Here is an 18,241-nt window from a genome sequence, read left to right as displayed (position 1 = left end):
TAGTAGTTATTATTGTAATTATCTCCACTTCATCATAATCCTAAGCCATTGCTTCATCCAAATTCAGGTTTTTCTCCTACAGTTTCAGCAACCTTTGCACCTCCTAGCTCACTGAAGAGACTTTGCTGTAAAATTGCAAAGTATTAAGGAAATTAACTGAGTTCCGCTCAAGAAACGTGAGAATGTTCTGTTCAAAAAAAAAAGGGGGAATTTTTCAGCCAGCATATTCATTTATTTATTCACTGTTTGTTTCCTCTTAAACTTAGTTACTTCTAGTTAGTGCTATTATATTACCACAACAGCCACTTGTACAGAACCTTTTAATGTAGGAAAATGTGCAAAGGTGCTTCACAGAAGTGCAAATCAGGCCAAAAAAAAATTATGCCAAAGAAGATGAGGAAGATGGATTAGAGGTAGGTTTTAAGGAGGGTCTTAAAGAAGGAGTGAATGTTGGAAGAGGTTTCAGCAGCACATTTCAGTGCTTTGAGGCTGAGGTGGTTGACGGCACCAACCTGGAGGAGGTGACAGAAATTGGGAGGAGCAAGGTTATGGAGGGGCTTAAACACACAAAAAACTTTTTAGTTTAAAATATTGGACCAATATCATGAGTAGAGATTGCAGAGATTAGATAATGGGTATGTTGCATTGCTCCTTTGCTTGACATTACTTTGGTATTGTTTTTTTTAAAGAAAAGAACAGAAAGCTGATCAAGTCAAGCAACTACTCCAAACATACTCAAAGATGATTTCAGTTTAAACATTTTGGTCCTAAGAAATTTGATCTTCCCTACAGCTAATGTAAAGCTGAATTAGAGGCTGAGAGTGAGTGCTGGAGCAAGAACTGAAAAACATAATATCTTGCCCGTGCCCCATTATATTGAACTCGAGGCAATTGAATCCAGAGTACCTATTTAGAATCCTGTCATAGTTTAAACCAATGACTGCTGCAAATGTGTTTGGAAGGAAGGCTGTGACCAAGGGTATGCTCTCCTGGCCAAAATTTTCACCTTGCATTAGGGGAAGAGTTGAGCTTCGTATGAAATTGTCAGGACTTCTGTTTGGAGTTGAGATTGATATAGTAGAACTGAAGAAGACAAACCAAACATTTTGCCAATGTGTAATGGGGGATTAGCACTCTGCAGAGACTTGCATCATACAGGGAAGGAGGCATTTCTTCCTTGCTGGTATAAAATAGAGTCCCTAGCCTTCCACATGGACATTTTTCATTGTAATAAATTACTGGACACGACTGTAGAACTTGCAGTTATATAATTCGCAACGTCTGGGTTTACAGCCAATTAAGTACTTCTGAAGTGTAGTCACTGTTATAAGGTAATAAATATTGCAACCAATTTGTGCACAGCACAAGAGTAGTAGTTAAGGTCTGGAATGCACAGTATATATTAATGATATAGATGAGGTAATTAAATGTATTATATCCAAGTTTGCAGACAACACAAAGCTGGGTGGGAGTGTGAGCTGTGAGGAGGATGCAGAGAAGCTCCAGTGTGATTTGGACAGGTTGAGTGAGTGGGCAAATACATGGCAGATGCAGTATAATGTGGATAAATGTGAGGTTATCCACTTTGGTGGCAAAAACAGAAAGGCAGATTATTATCTGAACGGCGATAGATTGGGAGGTGCAGCGAGACCTGGGTGTCCTTGTGCACCAGTCGCTGAAAGTAAGCATGCAGGTGCAGCAGGCAGTTAAGAAGGCAAATGTTATGTTGGCCTTCATAGCATAAGGATTCGAGTACAGGAGCAAGGATGTCTTGCTGCAATTATACAAGGCCTTGGTGAGACCTCATCTGAAGTATTGTGTGCAGTTTTTGTCTCCTTATCTGAGGAAGGATGTTCTTGCTATGGAGGGAGAGCAGCGAAGGTTCACCAGACTGATTCCTGGGACGGCAGGACTAACGTGTGAAAAGAAATTGGGTTGATTAGGCTTGTATTCGCTAGAGTTTAGAAGAATGAGAGGGGATCTCATAGAAACCTACAAAATTCTAACAGGACTGGACAGACTAGATACAGGAAGGATGTTCCTGATGGCAGGAGAGTCCAGGACCAGGGGTCACAGTCTAAGGATAAGGGGTAAGCCATTTAGGACTGAGATGAGGAAGGATTTCTTCACCCAGAGTGGTGAACCTGTGGAATTCTCTACCAGAGAAAGCAATTGAGGCCAAATCATTAAATATATTCAAAAAAGGGTTTGATATTGTTCTTAGGGCTAAAGGGATACAGGGAGAAAGTGGGAACAGGGTACTGAGTTTGTATGATCAACCATGATCGTATTGAATGGCGGTGCAGGCTCGAAGGGCCGAATGGCCTACTCCCGCTCCTATTTTCTATGTTTCTATGCACTGCTTGAGAGTACGGTGGAGTCCGGTTCAATTGAAGCATTCAAAAGGGAATTAGACTGTTATATGAAAAGGAAGAATGTGCAGGGTTATGGGGAGAAGGCGGGGGAATGGAACTGAGTGAGTTGCTCTTTCGGAGAACCAGTGCAGATACGATGGGCAGAATGGCCTCCTTCTGTGCTGTAACAATTCTGTGATTCTGTGTGACCCACAGAAGTAGAAATAAGATAAATTACTACATGATGATTTTATTTTAGTAGGGTTTGTTGAGGAACATAACAACAGGAGACGACCATTTAGTCCCTTGAGTCTGCTCCTTCATTCAATGATATCGTGACTGATTTGCAACACGCCTTAGCCCCGAATCCCTTAAAACATTTGGTGAACAAAAATCTATCAATTTCAGTTTTAAAATTAACAATTGGTTGCAGAAGAGAGTTCCAAACCTCTACCATCCTTTGTGTGGAGAAGTGTTTCTGAATTTCATTCCTGAAAGGTCCTAGAGTCCCCAGCCACTGGAAATGGGATAGAATGGGAGAAGCTGTCTGTTCCCCTTAATATCTTAAACTTCAAGCAAATTGCCTCTTAACCTTCTAAATTCAAGGAAATACAACTCTTATTTTTGTAATTGCTCTTTGGGGCTTAACCCTTGGAGTGCAAGTATCATTCTGGTAAATCTATGCTGTACTCCCTCCAAGAATGATGTATCCTTTCCTAAGGTGTGGTACCCAGAACTGCTCACTAACTCCAGGTGTTGTCTAACCAGTGCTTTGAATAGCTGAAGCATGACTTCGAACCCCTTGTATTCTATATTTCTAGATTTAAAAAAGTCAGCCTTCCATTAACCCTTATGATTATTTTCTTATTTTGGGAGAACTCCCCTGCTTTTCTCTGAACAGGAACATATAATTGTTTACATCCACAAGGCCAGACGGGGCCACTGTTTTAATATCTTGCCTGAAATGCAGCACTCCCTCAATGCTTCACTGAAGTCAGCCTGGATTATGTGCTCAAGTCTCGAGTGCTCTGAGCAAAGGCTGATGGCTTGAAATCGTCAGCAGGTCTGGCAGCATCTGTGGAGAGACACCGTTAATGTTTCAGCTCTGTAACCTTTCATCGGAACAGTGGGAACCACCCACATTGCACCATGTGGCCATAACAATATATAATAAATAAAACATGTGTTGAATTTATGTATCAATAGAAAAAAAATCAAATTTAAAATCAAACTAACTCTCTAAATTATTGCATTTTTGACTTTTTTTTAAACTATAATTTTGTTAGTATATTTATCTTTTTATTCTTTCACGGGATGTGGATGTCGCTGGCTTTACCATTTATTGCCCATCCCTAATTGCCCTTGAGAAGGTGATGGTGAGCTGCCTTCTTGAACCTTTGCAATCCCTGTGGTGGAAGTAGACCAAAAATGCTGTTCGGAAGGGACTTCCAGGGAGTTGACCCAGTGACCGTGAAGGAACAGTGATATTGTTCCAAGTCAGGGCGGTGTGTGGCTTGGAGGGGAACTTGCAGGTAGTGGTTTCCTATGCATCTGCTGCCCTTGGTCCTTCTAGGTGGTAGAGGTTGTGGGTTTAAAAGGTGCTGTCAAAGGAGCCTTGTTGAGTTGATGCAGTGCATCTTGTAGATGGTACACATTGCTACCACTGTGGGTCGGTGGTGAAGGGATGAATGCTTGTAGATGGGGTGCCAATCAAGTGGACTGCTTTGTCCTGGATGGTGTCGAGCTTCTTGAGTGTTGTTGGAGCTGCACCCATCCAGGCAAGTGGAGAGTATTCCATCACACTCCTGACTTGTGCCTTGTAGATGGTGAACAGGCTTTGGGGAGTCAGGAGGTGAGTTACTCGCCGCAGAGTTCCCACCCTCTGACCTGCTCTTAATAGCCATAGTACTTATCTGGCTACTCCAGTTCAGTTTCTGGTCAATGGTGACCTCCAGGATGTTGATGGTGGGGAATTCAGCGATTGTAATGCTGTTGAACGGCAAGGGTAGATGGTTAGATTCTCTCATTGGAGATGGTCATTGTCTGGCACCTGTGTGGCACAAATGTTACTTGCTACTTATCAGCCCAAGCCTTGATGTTGTCCAGGTCTTGCTGTATCTGGACACGGACTGCTTCAGTATATGAGGAGTCGCGAATGGTGCTGAGCATTGTGCAATCGTCAGCAAACATCCCTACTTCTGACCTTATGATGCAGGGAAGGTCCTTGATGAAGCAGCTGAAGGTGGTTGGGCCTAGGACACTACTCTGGGGAACTATTGCAGTGATGTCCTGGGACTGAGATGATTGACCTCCAACAATACAAACATCTAAATTTGTGTTAAGTATGACTTCAACCAGTGGAGAGATTTCCCCGAGTCCCATTGACTCCAGTTTTGCTTGGGCTCCTTGATGCCATACTCTGTCACACGCTGCCTTAATGTCAAGGGCAATCACTCTCACCTCACCTTTAAAACAAACTATAACTTAAGATGCGCAGAATTAAGACAATTTTTTCTGCTATTGATTCAGAATAATTTATTCTCTCAGCAATATTAGAAACAATAACAGTCACAACCATAAAACCTGTTGCATGAACTGGAGGTGTTATCTATAACCATGGTATAGCTAAACCACTGGAACAAGTTTATTTAGAGCACAATGATGTTTTTCATTAAAATTATAATTTGGAACCATGAAGTCTAACCTAATTAGTTTTTCATTTGCACAATAAAAATGTGGCCGCTACTTTTCTTGACTTACATTTTTTTTGGCTTTTTTCATGTTAATACGATCCATATGGAAAAGGTTGGGAGCCATGAACGAGATGTTAAAGAGACACATGTGGCTGCGGAGCTGCAGGCTGCCGACCCCTAGTTTAGTTCAAAGTAATATTCTGGGTTGTACATCACCTTTCCAGGCTGGAAAACTCTGAAACAATGGGGCCAATTGCCAACTGTGACCCAATGGGTTGTGAATCTTTGGAATTCTCTATCCCAGAGAGCTGCAGATGTTCAGTTGTTGAGTATCTTCAAGACAGAGGCTAATAGATTTTTGGATACTAAGGGAATGAAAGGATATGGTGATAGTGCAAGAAGGGGATTGAGGTCGACGATCTTGTTGAATGGCACAGCAGGTTCGAAGGGCCAAATGGCCTACTCAGTTCAATGTATAGGTGGACAACCTTGAGGACTCCTACAATCCCTCAGTTGGAAACTGAAGAAGTGTTGGCTGGGATTGGTCCCTTTTTTTTTCTCTCTGCATTCCCTGTATCCTGGAACCACTTGACACCATTTTTTTTTTTAGCAGCACAGGCTGAGGCAAGGAACTCCAAAAAGAGGAAGATTCAAACTACCTGCCCCTCTACGCATTGGGGAAGAATGTCAGCACTCTGTTCATTTCAAAGTGGGTAACGGGCTTTGATGCAGCAGGAACTGACATGAAAGTAACTCATTCAATTTTGGGAAATTAGCATTGCCCTGGTGACGGGGATGAGGGATTTCAGTTAAGTGGAGAGGCTGGAGAAGCTGGGATTGTTCTCCTCTAGAGCAGAGAAGGTTAAGGGGAGATTTAATAGAGGTGTTCAAAATGACGCAGGAATTTGTTCAAGTAAATCAGGAGAAACTGGCAGGAGGATGAGTAACTAGATGGTGCAAATTTAAGGTAATTGCCATAAAAAGAGGGTAGACAGGGAGATTTTTAACACAGCGAGTTATAATCTGAAATGCACTGCCTCAAAAGATGGTGGAATCAGATTCAGTAGTAATTTTTGAAAGGGAACTGGTTCTCTACTTAACAAGGGACAAACGTCTGGGGTTATGGGGAAAGAGTAGGGGAGATGGACTAATGGGTCATTCAGAGATCCAGGACAGGCATAATGGGCTGAATGGCCTCCTCCTGTGCTGTATGATTCTAGTTAGAGATTATTTTATTTTACACTAGGTTGAAATGGTCTAAGGCAATTGGCATTAAGGAATCTAAAGGCAATGCAGAATGACTTGCCTGCTGTACGTCAAGCATTTGAGATTAAGAATTCCAGCCATAGGCATGCTCCTTGGAAACAAAGTGACAGAATGTCATTACACCTGGAATAGGTCATCACAATATATAACCGCTGACCACACCCATAGGATGGCATTCAATATAACAATTGGTTGGTTAGTTGGTTGGCATCCTTCCATCTATGAAAGATGATGGACACACAGCAAACAACCTATTAAGGTGGGGTGTCTTCTCTTGGTGCACCTTTGCTGATGGCTGTGAAGGCCAATCCTTGAGAGGCAGGTTCTGCCACAAGTGCCGCATGTGAAGCTGCCAAGTGACGCTGTGAATTGCTGATTATGACGTTGGCTCCTCTTGCCAAGCTGCTGTAGCAACTGGTAATCATGGTAGTGCACACCAGTCCACAGGATGTGTTGCCGTTTCCCCTCTTTCACTGGCTAGTGACTCCCAGATAGTCGACATTTAGGACCTTCATGTCACGCTTGCAAGCACCCTTGAAGCGGAGCTTTGGGGGCCCACTGATCGTCCAGTCCCGGCTACCTCGCCATACAGAAGGTCCTTGGGTATGCAACCACCTTCCATCCTGCGGACATGTCCAATCCACTGAAGCCGCCTGTTTGATTAATGCCAATGCACTTGGGAGCTCTGCCGCATTTGTGGTTTTGTCCTGCCAGGATATACCCATAATGTGCCACAGACAGCGAATATGGAAATTATTGAGCTTCTTTCTCTGGTAGCTGTAAGTCCCCCATGTTTCACAGCCATACAGCAAAGTGCTGAGAACACAGGCCTTACAAACCATCAGCTTGGTCCAGAGGATCAGCTTGGTGTTATCCCATGCGCCTTTTGCGAGTCAGCCAAAGGTGGTAGCTGGTTTCCCTATGAGTGTATTGAACTGTGCATCAAGGGGCAGATTGTCTGTCACTGTGGACCCAAAGCAGAATTTGCTAACCACTTCCAGGGGTGTTATTTAGTGTGATCACGGGGTTGGGGGGGGGGGGGGGGGTGGGGGTATTGGGTAAGTGGTCTATCTCTCTGATGGAAAAGCAAGCAAATGACTTTGCAAAATGTTTTCATTCTAAATCACTGCAAAGCATTCAAAATGGAAATCAGCCCTCAAGCATTTAAACAACATGCAGAGATTTACACACTGTCAGACTGGAATATCCAGTTTTACGTTCTTCTGCCTTTTCTACCTGCCTCACCCCCACCTCCTCAGCTATTCAGGTGTCACTGGGCGGGTTCCTGAGGCTGCAGGCCCAAACAGATGGCCTACAGCTTTGGAAAGCCCCAACGGCAGAGGTGGGTGCTGCTGCTGTAGGAGGGGGGCGGGGGCGGGGGCGCCAGGGTGCCTAATGTTGAGCCACCCCCTGCAGAGATACTTCTTAAAACTTAGCTGTGGCCACAGCTACCTGGCCACCCCCTCCCCCACCCCGACCAGTTGCTGCCAAACCATCTCCAGCCACCTGCCGGGCTTCGTCCTCAGCGGGGGCCCTGTCTGTCACCAGGAAGATGCCAACTACGTCCTCAATCTGCCCCGAAGTGGGCCCTTAAATATGTAGCTTTGCTACCCGCTGCTGCTAGGCGAGCAGCCCCTGCCGGATTCACTCCAGCTCCGGCAAGATCGGCCGGAGGCGGGAACAAGTCAAACTGACGCCCTCAAGTCCTTCCTTCCTCCCAGTCCCCCCTTCAAAGCAGCCTCGGCGGAACAGGTAAGATTCCGCCTGTTTACTCTGTTTCTCTCTCAGCAGATGCTGCCCGACCTGCCGAGTGTTTTCAGTATTCCCGTATTCATTTCAGATTCCCAACATCTGTGGTATTTTATTTTTCTCTAGCTTTTCATTAAGCCTCCTACTGTCTCATTTTAATACCACTTCAGTCATTTAACGATCATGTTTTCCATTCGAACGCTTTGAGTAATACTGTACATGCATGTGTGTGAGTTTATATGTGTGTTCCCCCCCTTCTGCTTCTTCTGTTACTTTTGTGAATGCCCATTCATCTGCAACTTCTTCCAGTTCTGGCGAAGTGTTTACGCCTGTGATGTTAACTCCTCTGTTCTTCATACAAGTGCCGACTGATGCGGAGCGTTTTCAGCAATCTCTACTGTAGCCTGAGGACTATCACCCAGTGCTTTGGTGCACTTTTAGATGTTGCTGTACATCACAGAAACAGGCCATTCGGCCCAACAGATCTGTGCTGGTGTATATGCTCCACACAAGCCTCCTCCCATACTACTTCATCTAACCTTGCCAGCATCCTCTTCCATTCCTTTCACCCCCTAGCTCCCACTTAAATGTATCTGTGCTACTTTCCCCCACTAATGCTAACGGCTCTCTGGGTAAAGAAGATTCTCCTGGATCCCCCATTGGATTAATTAGTTGTTGGGAAAACATTTTTTTTTAAAATTAAGACTTCACTGCTGTCTATGCAACAAATCTCAAGTTTATAAGCGACTTTGACATTATTATATTATCGAGAACCAGAGGGCACTGATCTAAGGTAATTGGCAAAAGAACCAGAGGTGACATGAGAAAAAATTGTTTTCTGCAGTAAGTGGTTAGGATTTGGAATGCACTGCCTGTGCTGGAGGCAGATTCATTTATGGCTTTCAAAAGGGAATTGGATAATTATCTGAAGAGAAAAAATTACAAGCCAAGGGGAAAGGGCAAGGGAGCGGGACTAGCTGAGTTGCACTTAAAGAGAGCTAGCACAAGCATGACGGTCTGAATGGCCACCTTCTGTGCTGCAACCATTCTATAGTTCTGCATTCTGTTATGACCAGGTGAGGCAGGGGTCTAGGACTCCCCTCTCAGCCTTTGCCTGGTTTGGCCATAACAGAGTTTAATTTTTAAAACATCATGTTTTTCGCATTCCCTCCGTGAATCCTTGTTTACCGCTCTCTAATTGTAATGGCAAAGAAATCAACCAGACTGGTTTTCTTATATATAAGCAAGGAAGGTGTAACTTTATTAACCTTAAAGCTCTAATTCAGTTAAAACTACTAGCAATACGTGACGTGACCATGCTAGCATGCATACGTGATAAACACACATGCAAATAGAGACAGAAAAGGAGAAAGAATCAAGGGGAAAGGTTTGAAGCAATCGCTGGAGTTCCCTTACTGTTTGTGGATTGGATGTACAGTTTTTGATTGCAGTTAGGTCTTGCAGTTCTTGTTGGGGCCCAGTGCACACTTCCATGTGTTTGGCTGCAGAAGTCTTCTCTCTCTCGAGACTGGAGTGACTTGCGTGGGTCCCAGGAACTTTTCATGAGAGAGAGAGAAAGAAAGATAGGTGCTCTCTTCTTCAATAATATAAAAGCAAAATACTGCGGATGCTGGAAATCTGAAACAAAAACAAGAAATGCTGGATTCACTCAGCAGGTCTGGCAGCATCTGTGGAAAGAGAAGCAGAGTTAACGTTTCGGGTCAGTGACCCTTCTTCGGAACTGACAAATATTAGAAACAAGTGAGGTGGGGGTTGGGCAAGAGATAACAAAGGAGAAGGTGCAGATTGGACCAGGCCACATAGCTGACCAAAAGGTCACGGAGCAAAGGCAAACAATATGTTAATGGTGCGTTGACAGACAAAGCATTAGTACAGATTAGGTGTGAATATACTGAATATTGAACAGCAGCAAGTGCAAACCTGAAGAAAAACAACCTGTGGGATATGTCGAGCATTCTTTGTTCCAGTCCTACTCAGGCCCCCTCCCCCAACTCTTTTTCCGGTACATTGATGACTGTATCGGTGCCGTTTCCTGCTCCCGCCCCGAACTAGAAAACTTTATCAACTTTGCTTCCAATTTCCACCCTTCTCTCACCTTTACATGGTCCATCTCTGACACTTCCCTTCCCTTCCTCGACTTCTCTGTCTCCATCTCTGGGGATAGGTTGTCTACCAATATCCATTATAAGCCCACTGACTCCCACAGCTACCTCGACTACACTTCTTCACACCCTACCTCCTGTAAGGACTCCATTCCATTCTCCCAGTTTCTCCGTCTCCGACGCATCTGCTCTGATGATGCTACCTTCCATGACGGTGCTTCTGATATGACCTCCTTTTTCCTCAACCGAGGATTTCCCCCCACTGTGGTTGACAGGGCCCTCAACCGTGTCCGACCCATTCCCCGCACCTCTACCCTCACCCCTTCCCCTCCCTCCCAGAACCGTGACAGGGTTCCCCTTGTCCTCACTTTTCATCCCACCAGCCTCCATATCCAAAGGATCATCCTCCGCCATTTTCGCCACCTCCAGCGTGATGCCACTACCAGTCGCATCTTCCCCTCCCTTCCCCTGTCAGCATTCCGAAGGGATCGTACCCTCCGCGACACCCTGGTCCACTCCTCCATTACCCCCACCACCTCGTCCCCGTCCCAGGGCACCTTCCCTTGCAATCGCAGGAGGTGTAATACCTGCCCATTTACCTCCTCTCTCCTCACTATCCCAGGCCCCAAACACTCCTTTCAGGTGAAGCAGCGATTTACTTGTACTTCTTTCAATGTAGTATACTGTATTCGCTACTCACAGTGTGGTCTCCTCTACATTGGGGAGACCAAGCGCAGACTGGGTGACCGCTTTGCGGAACATCTCCGCTCAGTCCGCAAGCAGGACCCTGAGCTTCCGGTTGCTTGCCATTTCAACACTCCCCCCTGCTCTCATGCTCACATCTCTGTCCTGGGATTGCTGCAGTGTTCCAGTGAACATCAACGCAAGCTCGAGGAACAGCATCTCATCTACCGATTAGGCACATTACAGCCTGCCGGACTGAACATTGAGTTCAATAATTTCAGAGCATGACAGCCCCCCACTTTACTTTCATTTTTAGTCATTTTTAGTTATTTTTTCTTCCCTTTTTTTTTACATTCCTTTTTACATTTTTTACAATCTTTTTTTGCATTTATTTCATTTCATCTTAGTTTGTTCAGTTTGCTTACCCACTGTTTTTCAGGTTGTTTTTCTTCAGGTTTGCACTTGCTGCTGTTCAATATTCAGTATATTCACACCTAATCTGTACTAATGCTTTGTCTTTCAACGCACCATTAACATATTGTTTGCCTTTGCTCCGTGACCTTTTGGTCAGCTATGTGGCCTGGTCCAATCTACACCTTCTCCTTTGTTATCTCTTGCCCAACCCCCACCTCACTTGTTTATAATCTGTGACTTTTCTAATATTTGTCAGTTCCGAAGAAGGGTCACTGACCCGAAACGTTAACTCTGCTTCTCTTTCCACAGATGCTGCCAGACCTGCTCTCTTCTTCAAGTTCAGTTGCAGTCTCTTTGCAAACTGTTCTGAGTCAGGCACTATTCAAAAGAAACCTGGGCCAGCAGGTTCTTAGGGGGGGTTGCTGGACTTCAAAGCTTACTAGACACACTCGGTTAGGGGGGAGGGGAAGAGTGGAGTGCTGTCCCTTACACAGACAGGATGTGGATCATCACCGTTGCCCAGACCGATCTTATTAATTGAATCAGTGAGCAGTTCCATTCTCTCTCTTATTCAACTGTCTTTTAGAATGTAAATGTGCAGCCATATTTCCAGCCACTGTCCTTTAGAATGCAAATGTGCAGCCATGTTTTCAGCCACTGCTTTGGTCTCTTTAACCAAATTATTTCAGATTCAGTAACAGTTCAAAATTAATGTTCTATATGACAAAATTAATATGTCCCATTTTTTGGCAGGTATGGTTTCCGTCACAATTCTAATATCCCGGCATGAAAATATATCCCCGCCCCTTCACTGTCGCAGGGTCAAAATCCTGGAACTCCCTCTCTATAACAGTACTGTGGGAGTACATGCACCAAGTCGACTGTAGTTGATCAAGAAGAAAGCCCACCACTACCTTCTGAAGGACACGCAGGATGGTCAATAAATGCCAACCTTGCCAATGACGCCCGTGTCCCAAAAACGAATTAAAAAAATGGCACCCACAAATCCTTGCACAACAGCATTTAAAGCTGGCCAATACCTGTCTCTGATGAAGCAGGCAATGGTAATGAGGCAATAAAGATGATGCATAGGCCAAAAGTTAATGAGAGTGCATCGGAATGCGTGAGGTAATTAAACCACAGGAAAATTACCCAATCCATATTGGACATTATTTGGTTAAGTATTTAATGGAATCAATACTAAACATCCTCTCAGCTGAAAAGCGAAAGACATTAGCTGACTGAGTTAATAATACAGAAAGGTAAGATTAATATTTCAAAGAAAATGATGCATTGGAGCTAAAGATCAGGGCCGGAACTTAGACTTCAAAATACACCCATTCTGGATTGCATTCCACCCATGTCATGTTATGCTCAAATTTCCCACAAATCTCAGTACATGCTCTATTTTCATCATTCCAAAGGTTTCAGGTTGTGACATATGATCTAGATCTTGAGTTCTGATGAAAGATCAATAAGGGTGATGAAGGTTCACTGACCTGAAACATTAACTCTGTTTCTCTCTCCACTGATGCTGCCAGACCTGCTGAGTATTTCCAGCACTTTCAAGTTTTTATTATCTGGATCCTTAATCTTTTTGAAGTGTGTTGAAAATCCTTGCAGGCAAAAATTAAGTTTGATATTCTTAGGAGCTGTAGAGATTCAGATATTCATCCCTTGGAACAATGGGAGTAAGCCAGCAGTGTGAAATAGGCTTATAGCGAATAAGCAGTCGATTTTATTTTTCACGAAATCCGATCTTCTTTCCACTGCCGATCACAGAATGACGGTTCAAACTCTTTTTGGAGACTCGCTGCCCAGTTTCACTATCGCTTTGAGTTGGTTTGATGTTAAGCACCTGGGCAATATTTTCCAAGTCAATGGAAAATAAAAAAATTGTTGGGATGAAAAGTTTGCTGGCGACTCACCACGAGCCGGTTTTGCACTGCAGATTTCAACCAATTTCATCCCCAATGCCCATTAAGTTTGAGGGGCTAACTTGGGTGGTAATTGTTATTGCAGTTTCTTTGGGGGCACTAACCGTTGTGTTCAGGCTGTCTCCATGAGAGTGGGCCTTTGATTTAGTGGCAGCATTCCTACCTCAGAGTCAGAAGGGGCAGGAGATTGTATGGCTGGGGTGAGAGGGAGGAATTTTTGAAGAGGTTGGTTAGACAATGAGGGGGGATAGCTTGATAGACCAGCTGGTCTTCTCCTGACCTCTTTCATGTTGAATTAGGTATGGCAGTTTTTAGTGCAGCTAGCTAGTTTATCATTAATAATGTAGCTTGGCTGGTGGTGAGAAGGGCCCTCCCTGTCAGATTCTTCCTGCATGCCTGGAATCTCACTGTCTCCACACGTTGCCCTCGACGTGGCTGTGGTGAGGAAGAGACTGCTGCCCACCTCCTTCTGGAATGTGCCTTTGCAAAGCAGGTGTGGAAAGAGATGCAGCAGTTTTTGTCAAGGTTCATCCCAAGCAGCTCAGTAACACAGGACTCTGTGCTCTACGGGGTGTTCCCAGAGACGCAGACCGAGATAAACATCAACTGTTGCTGGAGGACCATCAACTCGGTGAAGGACGCACTTTATTCTGCCTGAATCTTGCTGGTCTTCCAGAACAAGGGATTATCCATGATCGGGTGTTGCAGACTGGCACATTCCAAGGTCCAGGAGTACGTGCTGAGGGATGCACTAAAGCTTGGGGCAGCCGCTGTAAAGTCTCAATGGGGAAAGGCCACTGTGTCCTCCCGCCATAGTATACCGAGCGTCTGGAACCCATGTAAAACCCCTTGGGCGGTATGCACCAAAATGTTTTTTGCTATGTAATGCCAATGTACATTGCATTTAAAATGGAATGGCAAGAATTGGGAGGCACTTCATGTTTTCTGTATTGGGGAAATCTGATCTTTATTATACTTGCCGAAATGTAAAAATTGAACTCTTTTGAACTGTTTTGTAATGTATTTTGCAAATTTTTATTAATAAAGTATATTTTTGGAAAAAAATGTATCATTAATCCTATAATAAAAGCAAAATACTGCAAACGCTGGAAATCTGAAATAAAAACAAGAAATGCTGGAAATACTCAGCAGGTCTGGCAGCATCTGTGGAGAGAGAAGCAGAGGTAACGTTTCAGGTCAGTGACCCTTCATCATTAATCCTGTCAGGGTGAAATATGGCTTGGGTAGTCAGACAAGTCATGTGATAGCAAATTGGCAGTCCGTTTTACACCCCAACAGTTTCTTTCGCATTGGCGATCTGACAGAGTGTAAAATGATCCATTTTGTATTTCTGCCCAATACCAATTTTAGCCCCAAAGCCTCATGTAAGCAACATTACAAGATGATTATGGATGAGGATGGTCATTCAACCCATCTTCATTCATCCAGAAAGATAAATGCATTGCTGCATTTAATTAATCCCTGAAGTACTTTGTACTCACCCCTCCCTCCATCCTAACATAGGAACAGGAGTAGGCCATTTGGCCCCTTGACACTGCTCTGCAATTCAGCTAGATTGTGGCTGATCTTCTACCTCAATGCCATTTTCCCGCACTATCCCCATATGCCTTAACATCTTTAATATCTAGAAATCTATCGATTCCTGTCTTGAACATACTCAATGACTGAGCCTCAGATTCACCACTCTCAGTAAAGAAAATCCTCCTCATCTCAGTCCTAAATGGCCTACCCCTTATTCTGAGACTGTGTCCCCTGGTTCTAGACTCACCAGCCAGGGGTAACATCCTTCCTGCATCTACCCTGTTGAGTGCTGTAAGAATGTTGTATGTTTCAATGAGATCACCTCTCATTCTTCTAAACTCTAGAATACAGGCCCAGTCTTCTCAATGTCTCCTCATAGGACAATCCCACCATCCCAGGAATCAATCTGGTGAACCTTCATTGCACTCCCTCTATGGCAAGCATATCCTTCCTTAGGTAAGGAGACCAAAACTGTACACAATACTCCAGGTGCGGTCTCAACAAGGCTCTATACAATTGCAGCAAGACTTCTTTACTCCTGTACTCAAAACCTCTTGTAATAAAGGCCAATATACCATTTGCCTTCCTGATTGCTTGCTGCACCTTTATGTTAGCTTTCAGTGACTTATGGAGCAAGGAACATAACATAACTCCTCTCAGAAGTGATCTATCCTTATTTACTAATGCTTTTTGAAATGCCAGTTCAATCCCCACTTTTCTCCTTGGCATTTAAAATGGCTTAAGGAGAAGCCTCTGAGGTAAATGTAGTTAAAGCCTTAGGGTGACTACAGGAAACCAGAAAGTAGGTTAGACTGACAATTTTAGACTTGGCATAAACAACAACTTGTGCTTTCACCAACTGAAGTTAGCGGGGTAGGTTTCCAACTTACCAGCATGGAAATAAAACTACTCGCTATTGAAACTGTCCCATCTTCCTTTCCATTGCTTCGGCCCAGGCAGCAAGCTGAAAATCCAAGTATCTGCTTAGAATCTAAAGCCAGAAATATGGATTATAAAAGGTCCATTTGGCCCATTCAGCATGCCTGGAGTCAAGACAAATAAAAGGTATTTTTACATCTTGAATGGAACTGAGAGACTCTTTGCTTCCATGAGCATTTAGCACACAAGTGGCACCCAAAGTTAATAGGAAAGCCCAGCCCAAACTAATGACGAATGGTTAGACAGTGACTAACTAAGCCACAGGTGAGCTTTAGATACACAATGACACACAAGCCTGATTGTTGGATGCAGTATGTTAATAAAAGTGAGCAGTGGGCTGTGCCTAGGAACCTTTTGTTAGAAAATCCCTTTTGTTTGAGACGCAAAAAGACACGATTCGCAATGAAGCCAAAGGATTATCCGTAAACGGCAGCAGTTCTGATTTGTAAGAAATATTTATTCAATAGTACAGAGCATTTATAAAAAAATACATGAAGTCAGAGAAACATATCTTTTGAGTTACACATTTGTTTACCATAAAGCACTTTATAGTCAATGCCCTGAACTCTGTTAAGTGTTTTTATAAAGAAACCTTGGCACATTTTGATTCCTCTTAATAGTGCTTCAAACAGTAAGAATAATTGAAAGTAAACACAAATATACCTTGCTCTGAAATAAACCCCTGAAAAGCTGACTCTTAAATTCAGTTTAGCATCATTGTCTCTGTAAATTTATTCATGACAGTAGACAACTATTTGGATCCACCAATTCAATGGTAAGATGTGGTGGTTCAAGTGTAATTTAGTCCATAGAGGATGCTGCCTTGAGGCTGTGACAAGTATATTGTACACATTTTATTGTCTCATTGCCACTCCAAAGTGTTTGCTGAGGCCTTTTCTCAGTCAACACATGGTAGATAGAGCCAACTTGTGTCACAATGAATTGATCCACAGTGTTGTCACATGACACCATTGTCATGAAAACAAAGGTTGGCTAGATTCCCCTTTAAGATGCAAAACTAAACCTATCTCACTGATAGAAATGTGCAAGTTCTGAGTGCATGACAACAGTACAAGAAGGGTTGGGCAAAAGCCCAAATACTTGGTTGGAACTCGTCAAACAGATATTCTATTGAACACAAGCTACACTCAGCAAAGTTAGTTTTAGCTTGTGTCAGCCTGTTTGATTTGAAAACTGGTCTCAACTAGTTCTAGACAGTCTTGTCCTGAGATTTGCGTGTGACTACAAGAGGATTTATTTTGTCAAGGGAACTGCAGATTTTGAGCAACTGAGATGTTGAAGAAGTCTTAAATATTTTCTAAAACGTTTTTCAAAATGTTTTAACGTGCTTATAATGAGGGCATCAGAAATATTTTGTAACCAGAAATGACTAGTTATATATTTTATTATAAGATATCCAAGAATACATACAAACTAAGATATCTAGGACAGCCCTGAGCACAGTGATTTCAAATCAGAGCAGCCGGGAATCCTTTTCTGATCAAGAGACAAAGGTCTCCATAAGATCACCATTGCAATGATACCCAGTCTGATCTGTAAAGCACTTCCACTGATAACATATACCCACATTAGAATCAGCCCTCTGATTCCTGAATGCTGACTGATCTTAATAGAGGTTTATAGTGACTAATAATGATACAAGTAAAAACACAAATCCTTAGATGTTAGCACAATTCATTACAAAACACAACACAATCTGCCTTATACTTTATATTATCGTTTTGTTGCAGATTAACAGCACTGACAATGTGAGTACGCCTCGTATCATTGGCGCAAACTTGCCGGACATCTGGGCCGTGCAGTTCTACTGGACCCCAAACGCTTAACACAAAGATGTGAAATTCCTCGCCTCGCTATTTTAACGGATGACCCCCCCGGCAGGGAGAGGAATTCCAGATGGATTCATTGAATGTTTGTATCCGAGTATCTCAGCCCTGGTGCTTCAGCAAAATTGCTCACTACATCTCTACAGGTAAGAGGCCTGGTGTCTAGGTATTTTTACAAACATTTCTGAGGGTCATTTTGATAATTCAGATAACATTGTGATGTAGAGTCCTACATTAGGTTGTACGTAAAGGTTGGCCATCCTCACATGCAGTATGTTTTGCTTTTTGCTGTACGCTGGGCTATGGAACGTCTACCATTGTGCCTTGTGACTAAAAGACTACATGATACAAAGGGTAAATTATAGAATTAAGATAACAATAACAGCAGTGTCATGTGCAAATATACATTTTCTGAGTATGAGAGAGAATGTGGTTGTATTTAAGATCTCAGCTGTCCTTTTGCTCAAGTTGTGTTCCATGCTTTAGGAACACCGCTTGAATCAGGACAACCAGCTTCTGGAAACAGTACATCTTTGACGAAACGATGCAGAATAGATCCCCTGATTGCTAATACTCTTGAAGACCGTGACACGCAGTTTCTGCTCTCATCCGCAAACGAGGGGAAAATTCCACCTCGCACAGACGTACATAAGCTCAAAGCCCTCATTTCACCCTGATGCTTGCAGCTATATT

This window comes from Heterodontus francisci, chromosome 35, assembly GCF_036365525.1.
Source record: "Heterodontus francisci isolate sHetFra1 chromosome 35, sHetFra1.hap1, whole genome shotgun sequence".
In the NCBI taxonomy this organism is placed as follows: Eukaryota; Metazoa; Chordata; class Chondrichthyes; order Heterodontiformes; family Heterodontidae; genus Heterodontus; species Heterodontus francisci.
This window is presented reverse-complemented; position numbering follows the sequence as displayed.